Source organism: Peromyscus leucopus, chromosome X, assembly GCF_004664715.2.
Source record: "Peromyscus leucopus breed LL Stock chromosome X, UCI_PerLeu_2.1, whole genome shotgun sequence".
Lineage (NCBI taxonomy): Eukaryota > Metazoa > Chordata > Mammalia > Rodentia > Cricetidae > Peromyscus > Peromyscus leucopus.
The window spans coordinates 86,470,009-86,483,508 of NC_051083.1; the positions used below are offsets into that span (position 1 = coordinate 86,470,009).

Below are 13,500 nucleotides of genomic sequence, written 5' to 3' on the forward strand. Positions count from 1 at the left end.
TAAATTGGCTTATAGATACATCACAGAAAGAGCATGTTGTTCAATTATCTTCTTGATAGGATTGTAGGACCTCCATGTTTATACTTATACTTAAATTTCTAGACGGTCTAGAAAAATTGAGTTTAACTAGCCCAATACTTGTAACTGATAGTTATAACTGCCTGCAACAGATAGTACTGATTGTCAACATGACAGAATCTAGAATCACATTAGAGACAAATCTTTGGGCCTGTCTCTGTCTATGACAGAATTTCAGATTAAGTTAATCAAGGTGGGAAGATCCACTCTCAATGTAGGTAGTAGCATTCTATGTGCTTGGGATTGAACTAGAGGGCTGAGCTGGTAAGGTGGCTCAATAGGTTAAGGAATTTGCTCTCAGCCTTGCAGACCTGAGGTCAGTACCCAGGAACCACATTGGAGGAAAGACAGAATCAGCTTCCCAAAGTTGTTCTCTGATCTCCATATTAGAGTTTGTCCATGCACATGCAGGTACATACATAAGCACATGGATGCATGTGCCCACGCACACAAACACACACAATAAATAAATAAATGAATAAATAAATAATAAATAAATTCAATTTTAGATTGAGTTTTTATAAATTCCTTGAGAATTTAAATTTTTAAAAAGAGGAAAAATGGAATTGGAGATATGTTTTGTTGGTTAAAAATGCTTTCTGCTCTTATAGAGCACCCAAGTTTAATTCTCAACACCCACATCAGGCAATTCACAACTGCCTGTAACTAGCTCCAGGAGATCTGACACACTTTTCTGGCCTTTGTGAGCACTTGTACTCATGTAGCATTCACTCTGTCTCACACACATAAACATATATTTTTAAAAATAAAAATGAATTTCTTTAGAAAAGGAACTAAGCACAAGCCTTCATTTCTCACTTATTCCTGACTGTGAACTCAATGGAATGAGTTACCTCACACTCCTGTTGCACTATCATCCTTGTCAGGATGGACTGTACCCTCAAACTCTAAGACATAATAAACCCTCTTTTCCTCAAGTTGCTTATCAAGGATTTTGCCACAGAAGAGTAACAAGTATAGGTGTGAGATCCAAGATTTGTCTTCACACCAATCTGATTCTAAAGCCTGATTTTTCTCAACATAAAACTCTGGTACGTCTCACCCATATTTTTTCAAGAATAAAATAAAAAGAAAGATTTTCCCTTAAGTGAATTAAAAAACTATTTTTATATTTCATAAATGTATGACAGGTGATATGACTTGAGCAGAGATCCACCTGGTATATTTATTGATGTGTAGTTTTTTGATGTCCATTTCCTTTTTTGTCCCTGAAGGATTACAATTTCAAAAACTGATAAGCAGTAATTCGATTTTGAGTGTGAATAAGGACATGTTTGTTTGCATATGTGTATATACACCAGAACTTCTCTAAGATTCTCAAAACTTAAAAGCAATCTTTCAAATACATTCATGATGTCTCCACTCAAATCTACCTAGATTAACAATATAATATTACCACTAATTACCACTATTGCCACTAATACAAACAGGTTGTTGAAACACTGTTATCATGCTTTATATTTGTTAATAGAATCTTAGTCCTAGTAGAGAATATATAGAGAATGTATCTAAGTTGTATTGTATTTTTGTTCATTTCTTCTTTTTACGATGTAAATTTCATGAGAGTATAACAGTTTCTTTCACACTCCTAAACCTAGTGCATTGCCTTGTGTACAAACATTGCTTTTTAAATTACTAGTTAAACGAATGAACATATAAGCAGTAAATCAATGTCATTTCATTACATTCCTCTTCTTTTATGCTTAATCAGAACATTTATTAATATTTAATGATGTGAATCAGATCAAGGAATATTATAGTTATTTGTGAAGCCTTCAATAAATTGCTCAGTTAATTGAACTCCCTGGTCAGTTACCTGTAGCAGCTGTGTCATTCATAAGACCCGTTATTCCATATTGATACTTTCTCTCATAGTTATGAAGACAATGCCCTTAGTACCAAATGACATAGGGTTTTTTTTCTATTAACCAGTTAAAGTGAAATGTCTTTAATTATATATTTTCCTTAGAAATTGCTGCTGTGGAACATCATTCTGTATGTTGTGAATATGTGTTGCTCTGATTGGTTGATAAATAAAATGTTGATTGGCCAGTAGTCATGCAGAAAGTATAGGTGGGATAAGAGAGATTGAGAATTCTGGGAAGAGGAAGGCTGAGTCAGGAGTCACCAGCCAGACACAGAGGAAGCAAGATGACAAGGCACAACTGAGAAAAGTTACTAAGCCATGTGGCAAAACATAGGTAAACATATGGGTTAAATTAAGTGTAAGAGCTAGTCAGTAATAAGCTTGAGCTAATGGCCAAGCAGTTATAATTAATATAATCTTCTGAGTGATTGTTTTGTAAGCAGCTGTAGGACTGTGGGTGAGAGATTTGTCTGGACTGTTCACAGCTGTGCGGGACACTGGAAAACTTCAGACTACAAACTACAGTCATCTAGTTTCTCCTCTATAGCTGTATACAAGTAAGAGAAATGGGGGGTGGGGTGGGGAAATAACTTGTCTTTCTGTTTATGGCACCATGAAATCACATTTCTATCAGATATACTAAAAGATAAAAAGTATAAACTGATAGCTTGAATTATGAGAAGACAACTTTACCTTCTCTATTTCTGGTCCTCATCTATCTTCCTTTGTCAATTACATATGCCACAATCTTGCAACAAAAGGCAAGGGCACCATACACAATATGACATTGTGATATACAGAAAGAAACTGGAGTCTGAAATTCAAATCATTAACTAAATGTATATGGTTTATAACTTAAATATTTCTGCAATAAATTAGTATCTATATTAGTAAAACCAATGCCATTTTAGGTTTCTACCAACTTAAAATTGAATGAACTCTACCTAATAGATCCTGTAAATACTTGGCTATGGCATCTGTATTCATATGCTAGGATTTTGAAAACAAACACTACAGAAAGCAGCCTTTCAAACAGTGATTTGTTTTCCCATAGACTTGAAATCCAAAATTGAGGTGCTAGCAAGGGTTGTTTTAATTTTTTTTCCCATGCTCCCTCTCTCTCTCCCTGGTCTACAAAAGGTCTTTTCTCCATTTGCATACACAGTCAGATTTTATTAGGACCCACCTTAACCACCTAATTTGAACTTTAGCCTTTTGAATCTTGAGGATGAGTTTATACCCGTTACTGATTTTGTTGGAGAAAATGAGTGCAGTGAAGGGAGGAGGTGCATCTTCACTCAAGCAGTGACTAGTGATTAGCATACTATCCAGGAGAAAATAGGCACTTGCTGAATGGCAGCTGCCTTTGAACATTGAATCTGTTTTTCTTAATGTTTAGACTGAAATGAGTGGCCAATTTAACTGAATGGCCTCAGCGGACTCACAGAATTACAGCCTTAAAACTCCATTTCTAAAAGAGTAGATTTGGGTATTTCAAAAAAGATCTACAGCAGGTTAAAATGGAAAGCCACAATGAAAGGAGCTGAATCCTAAGAAGGTATTTAATATTAAGCATTCCCAGCTACTGAAAATATAGATTGTACAAATATCAGAGAGAAAATGATGAAATAAATTTACCATAACCTTATGTTGCCATAGTGGTATTGAGTATATCTCAGCTGGGCTTCCTATACAAACCACTCTTTCCTTCCACAAATAATCTGTATGAAGCCATAGTATTGCTGCCACACTGAGTGGTGTGTTGGAGCAGGCTACTACCAAACCACAAGAGCTGATCATTATATTTTGAATCATTTTTCATGCTAACAGTTAAACCATCGGTGGTTTTCATCCCCTGTAGTTGTCATATTCCTGCAATAGAAATTGGAAAGTCAGGGCTGGGTTTGGGGAAAATAGTTTTTAGATGTTTAACAAACACCCCTGGCTATCATCCAGAAGAGAACACTCCATACAAAGACTCTATACATAGCTATCAATTGTGAAACCAAAAAATAAGAGGTGAGGATCAATAGGAATAATAACGAGGTGGTGATTAAAGAGGAGGGAGCTTCTCCAAGTCTCTGCCTTCACTCTCAGAGTTTCAGGAGGGCAAGCCGCCCCAGCTCTGCAAAGCCTATTTACATTGGTTGTCTTTTAATCTCAGCATATGATTTTGAAGTTCTGCAACCTACACTCCTTATCACCTGATATTCCACACTACGATAAATAAATAAACAATGAACCTGTTATTCCAAACTTTCACCAACTGTACTTTCTCTGACTCTAAGACTAAGTACTTCAGTTGCTTTGATTGTCATTGGCCAATTTTCAACATAGAGCAAGATGAAATGTAACTCTCTTTTTTATCTTCTCATTAAGCATTTTGCAACATGTTTATACTTGGAAAGTGTACCCAAACCATTAATTTGATATTTTATAACAGTTACAGAACCTGATGGCATGGGAAGAATAACTTTACTATGCTATTTCTCACAACCAATGCACAGCAAGCTTATTTTTCTTTAACTCAAATATACATCTTAAAGCTTATAATGAAGCACAGATCTCTAAATCAATTCTTAGAACAATCAGTGCACCTGTTTTACTGTCTGTGCACCTCTCTCTTATAAATATGTAAGCTCTTGTATAGTGTAAGCACTAGCCCTCACTCTTTTTGTTCATATACCAAAGGAGCATATTTAAATTGTATTAGTTATTTGAGAATATTGTACAATATGTATTTGATCATATTCAACCCTAACTCCCTAACTCTTCCCAGACCTACTCCACCATCCACACAAAACCTTTTGTCTTTTTTTATTTTATACAACTCAAGAACAATTTGCACCGGGTGGTGGTGGGGCATGCCTTTCATTCCAGCACATGGGAGACGGAAGCAGGCAGATCTCAGTGAGTTCAAGGCCAGCCTGGTTTACAAAGTGAGTTCCAGGAGATCCAGGACTGTTACACAGAGAAACCCTATCTCAGAAAATAAAAAAGGAACAAGTTGCTCTGCCCAAATATTCTTGAATGTATTGTCTTCCTGTGGAGGATATTGACTTACCTGGTGCTGTTCCCAGTAGCTAGCAAGTGCTAATAGCTCCATGGTTAGGGGTTGGGTTATGTAATCAACTCCCCCTCAGTGCTGAGATTTGGTTTGTCTTGGGTTTACACAGGGCTTCTGCAAACTGCCACAAATGCTGTGAATTTATGCATGTAGCTACCTGTTGTGCACAGCAGATAGTTTCCTTGTAGTCATCCCCTACCTGTGACTCCGACGCTCTTTCTGCCCTCTCATCCACAATGATCCCTGAGCCTTAGGAGGACAGTATGTAATATAAATATCCCATTCTGTGCTGGACATTCTGTAGCCTCTTCTTCTCTGTGCCTTGGCCAGCTGTAGATCTCTGTATTAGTCACCATCTACTGCAAACAGAAGCTTCTCTGATGAGAGTTGATTAATTCATTAGTCTATGGTTATGATGATATGTCAGTGAGAATCGGTGTAATTCTATGTCCATTTAGCAGAATAGATAGTAATTTTTTGCCTAGGGCCTATGACTTGTCTAGGCATAGGTTCTTGTTCCAACAGTTGGTGTCAAATAGAGGTTTTATCTTATGGATCAGGACTTAAATTAAATCAGTAAGTGTTTGGTTAATCCCATGATGTTCATACCACTATTGTACAAGTGGGCATGTATTGCCAGACCAGTCATTATTATAGTTTATGGGTTCACAGCTGACTAACACTGATGATTACTTTTCTACTCTGGTAGCATTCACCTTCCAACAACACTATGGAAGCTAGACAGTAGAGATGCCAGGTCAAGTTCTCTCTGTTAATTTCTCTCTGTTCTATGACTAAAGTATAATGTATCTTCAGCAATAGAGCTTTACCATCAAATTCTAGTGGGTAACCAAGAGCACTGACAATTTCATGTAATATCTGGGGGTCAATGGTATCCCACAGGCCAAGAACTTAAAAATAACTAACCCACATCTGGCACAGGGACTTACATTTCTTTGTCTCTAGTGTCTAGTAGGGGCATTGTTGCCTTATTATATAGTAACTTTATTTTAAGTCTCTCTCTGACTCTCTGTCACTCTGTCCCTATGTCTCTCTGTCTGTGTCTGTGTCTATGCCTCTCTCTGTATCTCTCTGTCTCTGTCTCTGTCTCTGTCTCTGTCTCTGTCTCTGTCTCTCTCTCTCTCTCTCTCTCTCTCTCTCTCTCTCTCTCTCTCTCTCTCTCTCTGTGTGTGTGTGTATTAGGAAGCTTCTACACTAGTAGCTTTCCATATGACTTTTTCTAAAAGTCTTTAGTGTTATTTATACCTCCCCACAGTCCATCTTTTACTCAACCCTCCTCCAACCAAAATTTAACCCTTTCAGTCCCATTAGTTCTCTTAAACCCTTTACAATAGGGGATTCTATCCTCTAGCTACCTTCCCTTTATAGTTCCTCCTCACAGTCCCTTAAAAATTTCCTACCTTCTATGGGTATTCTAAGTGAAATAAACACATGAAAGTTCACATCAAAAATCCACAATTAAGAGAAAACATGTGATGTTTGTCTTTCTGGGTCTGGGTTACCTCATTTTCATAACATAACTTATATATGCTATATATGATAACTTTATAGATACACACACAAATACACACAAGCATGCATAGACATACAGAGAGAGAGAGAGAGAGAGAGAGAGAGAAAAGAAGAAGAAGAAGAAGAAGAAGAAGAAGAAGAAGAAGAAGAAGAAGAAGAAGAAGAAGAAGAAAACTTTAAAAAGATGGAAGTCCATCATCAGTCATAACAGTAGCTTAATTTTTATGTACTGTGCACCTTTTGAAATAATGTTATAAAGCACCTTTCACAGTGACTCAAATAGATACAGTCCTACTTATCACATGAGGAAATTGAGACCTAGAAATGCTACATAATTTGCTGAAATACCTAGGAAAGCTTAATTGGGATCACTAAATTTTAAAGAGTTTATAATTAAATTCCATGGTTAATGTAAAATGAAATTTTTCTATCATGTCACATATATATTATCTCACATAAACACATGATTGATTTTGGTTTCCTTTTTAAAGTTTTGGAAATCAGGTCTGAGAGATTAAGTCACTTGGTCAGAGTCACACAATTAGTATGTGACATAATTAAGATTACAACTAGCATCTGAGGATAGAGAGGGTTTGGTGGTTAAGTGTATTGTCTGCTCTCATAGAGGACCCACATTCAATTCCTAGCACCCATATGGTGACTCACAGGCATCTATAACTCCAGTTCCAGGGAATCCAATACCCTCTTCTGGCCTCCATAGGAACCACTGGATTACATTCATGTAGACATAACAGACATAACACAAAAATAAACACATATACATCTAAATGTAAGAGCCAAAGGGGTCAAGGACACCATGAAAACAAGGCCCACAGAATCATCTAAGCAAGGCTCATAGGGGATCACAGAGACTGAAAGTGGCAATCATAAAGCTTGTATGGGTCTGACCTAGGTCCTCTTCATATATGTTATGGCTGTGTACCTAGGTGTTCTTATGGGACTCCTAACTGTGTGAGTGGGGGTGTTTCTGACTCTTGCCTACTCTTAGGACCCTTTTCTTCCTACTAGGTTGCCTAGCCCAGCCTTGATATGATGTTTTTCTTGCCTAGTCTTATTGCATTGTTTGATTGATATGCCTGGGAGGTCTGCTCTTTTCTGAAGGGAAACTGGTGAGGAGTGGATCTGGGGAGAAGGGAGGTAGAAATGAACTGGGACAAATGGTAGGAGTGGAAACTGTGATCAGGATGTAATGTATGAGAGAAGAATAAAAAGAAACTACTAAAAATCTTGTGATTTTCAAATCAGAGTTGTTCCTACTCTAAGACAATGAAAGAGAACTGGTACATAACCAGCTTTTTACCTCTTGAATTTGCTCATTAACAGACTATTGAGTTACTCTCTTCAATCTTGCTCCTGTCTAGCAACAGGTATTGATTTTGCACCTTTTTATTGGAAGCATTAATTTATTGCTCACATACAAGTTTTCTCCTCTGAATATTACATGTTGACACAACAAATAAAACACATGATATATGTGTCTCAGGGCCTACAAAGAGCAACATAGTAGTACAGTATGAGTGGTATGGTATTACTTTATAGAGATTCAGCCACTGTTTAAATCCCAATAGGAAATTAATGTAGTAACATTCTAATATGTTCAGTATAAATGTCACTACTCAAGAGGAGACAGCACTGAACAATTTATGATATACCCTAAATTCTAATAATCAATAAATATTCTCCAAACAAGTATTATGATTTAAAGTACTAAAACTATAAAAAGGTAAGAATTTCTATTAGTTCAATTAAAACTTGTTAGGCTTTGAGTATGTGCCAGGTGACATTTTGAGTACTAAGAGTAAAATCACAACTAGCAGCGTTCTAATTTTGACCTTGTTTCATGAAGCTAACATTGTTCTAAAGACTATCAAAATAGCAAGCACAGGATATAGAAAATGAATAAAATTATTGAAAACGATAATCATCATGAAATAAATGGATAAAATAATGGCAGAAAGAAATGAGACACACATTTTATATTTGATTGTCACTGAAAAAGGTTTTAAGGAAAATTTAAACATTCCTTTATACTTAGTGAACAAATATAAACACTCCTTTATTTTGTATCTGTGGATTTAACCAATTACAGATTGAAAATATTCATAAAAATCATATCTGTATTGACAAGATGCCAAGATTTTTTAAATTTCCTGAAATAAAATATTATACAGAATACTTTAGAGAATACTTTTATTGTATTAGGGGTTATAATTAAGATAGAGATAATTTAAGTATATGAGAATATATATGTATATATATTCCATGAATTTTACCATCCATGGACTATCTTGGAACTAATAACTGAGGATATACAGAGAAAGCAATATAGACATTGTATAGTATATATTAAGAGCAAAAATTACTTTTTCTTTTAGAAGCTTAATTTGTTGGGGAATAGAAATTATTTTTAACAAAAGAGGAACAAGACTACTTTCATTTGTGAAGATGTGATATACAATAATAATATTTAAATAAATATATATGTGAAATATGTACATATACATGCAAGTTTTTCCAGTTACATGGAGATGGTTAAAGCAATACAACCAAAAAACAAGCCACGGTGTCATATGTTTTGGAATTATCAAGTTATAAATTTGAGGAAAATTATAATGCAATTATATTGTGGTATCATTTTGAAGCTATATTTTTGATTAATATTAGGTCCAATTTAAACTCTTTTTCTTTCAGTACTAACTCTAAAGGATGTTTTTCACATATAAGAAAATAGAAAGATGTTACTTTCCTTGGTCTTTTTAAGATTCCATCATTTTAATCTTAAGTCATTTAAAAAATATTGAAATTCATTAATTGTTCTTTGTCTTAGAAACAAACTCTCTCCAAGTCTGTGTGTGGACATTTTCCACAGATTTGGATTTTAGAAGTATAAAATTATTTGTGAATTGTTCAGACTCATCAAGGGGAATTTTTAAAAATACAGTTTGCCTTCTTTCATTTTTCTTGTTTTATTTTTGTTTTTCATACAATGAAACAGAGCTGTGACATTTATTACTAGAGATTTGTTGTTGATATCAAGGTTTGGTGGGTAGCTCAAGAGGTTACTAAAAAGCAATCCTGAAAAAGGCTGTTGGACATTTGTTTTTGCCTCTCCTGGTTTTTCAGAGATGTTTCAAAAATGTTCTGATTATAAGGCTTTCTTAGTTTGTAAGGCTAGGTCTATCTTTCTCTAATACTTGGAGTTGCTGTATCATGCACATAAAGTCAGGAATACTGTGATAACTTAACAGGTACTAAGACAGATTGTAAAACAATGCCCTTAAGATAATTAACTAAGTCACCAAAAGTGCCACTTTGTACAGAAAAATGTGTATATTTTAAACAGAGATAGGATAATCCCATAAGCAGCGCCACCAGGGAAAAAAAGAATAGAGGTCTTTTTAGGCCCATTAACGCAACCTGAGGTTATTTTGACAAGAAATGATCAGATCCCTTTGGAAATTTCTCAATGAATTTTCTATTGTTCTACTTGTTACTATTGTATGTATGGGTTATAGTTATGGATATAGTTTTAGTTATAGAACTAAATTTTGTAGCTCTTTTGGTATAGTGGCTTATACTCAAATTGTACAAAGCATTTCTTCTGTGACCTATAAAAGGATCTGACTTTCAAAGGCCAAAACATGGCAAAGGAGAAAAGGAGAACATTGCCAGAGGCCCTCAAACTTCTGACTAGTGATATAGGACTCAATGTACTTACTCAATTTGCAATCTGTAAAATTACCTCAGGTGATTTTGTATTCTCATGTGATTTCCATGCAATCATTAGCCAATTTCTGAATACCAGCTCCTCAGTTGAAATTTCCCCAGTAAGGATAGGAAATGAAAGGGTGAGTTTCAGGAACTCTCTTACTTAACTAAAGCTTGGTATGTTTCCTGGGAATGAAGAAACACAGTAGTCAACATCCTGATTATGCAAACCTTGGTTCCTCTTTATTAGTACTTACGCTAAAAACAGAATGGGCAATGATCAGCTATGCACAGGTATTTCCTGAATGAATCTCCACCAAAGCAATAGCCACACAAGTGTTATCTGTAAAGTAAATTTTTACTTGCCATTCTGTGTGACAATCTCTTCCTTTTGAATGGAAAATAGAGGGACTTTTTCATGGCCAGTAAGCATTGATTTGACTAAAAGCTGTAAGTGTTTTAATTACTTAAAACTGTTTTCCCACAGAACAAACATGCCATGCTTGTTGGCACACTTTAAATGACTTTAATGGCATCAATATTAATATCAATTATACTAATTGAGTACTTACTGTGTATTTTTCACTGTGAATAGTGATTTCCATGCCTTATTTCTCCACTTATTCCACTAAAAGTATAATACAAAACAAGGGTTACTCAAATTGGTTTTTGAACCAAAGCAAGTAAACTCCTGCCAGTCTTCAACAAGAACACAGAAATAAAATGCCAAAACCTCTGTTTACTGTTACAACACAATATATGTCTCATTAAACTCTAATGTTATTCAAATCATGTAGTGTGTCAAACTTGGCTCAAACCATGTTATTGTCATGTGTGGTAAGACTGTATCACTTGTGGTATTTCCATATTCGTTTATCAACTGTCAACCAAACAGATATAAAGCTGACATATTTACCTTCATCAAAAGATAGTTGTACTGTAACTTTACATATTAAATTTTTTGAACTGGCTACCAATGAACATCAGAAGATAAATTTCAAATTTGCAGCATCACTCACTTCATTGTGGATAAAAAGAACAAGAAACTCGAGCTTGGTGAAATTGCTTTAAAATCTCTTCTGTTTCACCTATCAGAGTACTTATGGGATAGCTCTCTCTAGTCTAAGTGTTGTTAAAACCAAACATATAAGATAAATGTGTATGTATATTATTGTTTATTGTGAGTAATATAGTCACCATTGCAGACTAGATTATGTAGATTAATTAGCCAGAAGCAGGCTCATTTGTCACATTAAAATTTTAGATGTTGATATATATTATGCATTATAGTGTTCATTAAGTCATTTAATATAGGAATCACTATTTCACTCCTATAATCAAATATTACTTCTGTTTACACTTTCAATAAGCACATTTTTTGTTTAATTTTTCTTGTGATGTTCTCATTATATTTTTTACAACCTAATTTTTAGGTCTGTTGAAATCTTATGAGAAGATAGGCTTAGTGGACTCTGCTTCCACCCTGCAAGCACAGATTTCTCATAGCTCTTCCCCCCTGGTCCACACCTGCCATTAGTTCCCCATGGATGATGATATCTCTTCACTGGTTGTCAATAGCTCCAGCATGTGCACAGCTGACTTCACCAGTGACAATGCTCCCTGAGAGATCTTCCTCTTCATCATGCATCTCTGATTGCACCAAGGCATGATGGTGGGAATGGGCCAGAATGACTTCTGTGAGGGCAACAAGGCCCAGAGCAAGAAAGGTATTCTGACATGAAGTACCACACAGAGCATGGCATTGTCACCAACTAGGATGACATAGCGATGATCTGGTATCACATCTTCTACAACAAGCTGTGTGTAGTCCTGAAGGAACACATCATGCTGCTCACCAAGGCCCGCCTAAACCCCAAAGCCAACTGTGAGATGACTCAGATCATGTTCAAGATTTTCAATATCCTAGCCATATGCATAGTCATCCAGGCCATGCTGGGCCTGTATGTCTGTCATCTTACCACCCATATAGCAATGGACAAAGGAGATGGGCTCACCTACAGCATGCCAATCTATGAGGGCTACACTCTTCCCCATACCATCCTGCCTGTGTACTTGGCTGGGCAGCACCTGACAGACTGCCTCACAAAGGTCCTGACATCTTAAAAGCAGCTATAGCTTTCCTACTGCAGCTGAGTGGGAAATCATAGGTTGCATCAAGGAGAAGCTGTGCTATGCTGCCCCGGATTATGAGTGAGAAATGGCCACTGATGCATCCTCCTCCTCCTTGGAGAAGAGTTAAGCACTACTGGAAGGCCAAGTCATCACTACAGTCAACAAGCACCCGCTGCCCCAGGTACTCTTCTTCCTGGGTATGGAATCCTTCAGCATCCAGGAAATTACAGTTCAGTTCCATCATGAAATGTCATGTTGACATCCACAAAAACTTCAATGCTACCACAGTGCTATCTGGTGGAGCCACCATGTACCCAGGTATCACTGACAGAATGTAGGAGATAACTGCTCTTGCTCCCAGCATGATGAAGATCAAGATCTTTGTTCTTCATGAATGTAAATACTCTGTGTGGATCAATAGCTCCATCCATCCTAGCAGGTGTGGAGCAGCAAGCAAGAGTACAGCCAGTCTAGACCCTCCATCATTCACCTCAAATGCTTCTACACAGATTGTTACTGAGCTGCATTTTACGTGCTTTCTTAACAAAACCTATTTTATGCAGAAAAAAATAAGGCAACAACATTGGCATGGTTTTTTATTATTTATTTTTTAAATTTTTGTTGCTGTTGTTGTTGTTCATTTGTTTTGTTTTGTACTCAGGATTTCAAAGTGGATCAGTGAAGACAACAGTAGTCAGTTGAAGCAAGCATCCTGAATGTTCTGCAATGAAGCTGAGGACTTCAGTTGTATATATTTTATAGTCACTCCAGGTTTCCATGAGATACATGGCTAAAGGGTGCCTCTTGCCCACTCAGAAGGTGTTTCCCATTCTCAAAAGGAAGATGACCCTATCGTCCCTGAGTACATGCTGGAGAGGTGACAACATTGCTTTTTTTGTAAATAATGTATTGTAAAAGTTTTGTTTTGTTTAGTTTTGTTTGTTTAATCTACTGCCTTAATACTTCTTTATTTTCATTTTTGGATAGTCATCATGCCCCCACTTTTTGACCAATGTGAGATGTAAGAAGGCTTTTGGTCTCCTTAGGAGTTGGTATGGAGATAGGGCTTGCC

At 36.2% G+C, this 13,500-nt stretch overlaps 1 pseudogene; it reads left to right on the top strand.

Moving 5' to 3' along the window:
• The first annotated feature begins 11,813 nt into the window (after positions 1 to 11,813).
• LOC114696980 lies at positions 11,814 to 12,948 on the top strand (annotated as a pseudogene).
• Positions 12,949 to 13,500: the final 552 nt, after the last annotated feature.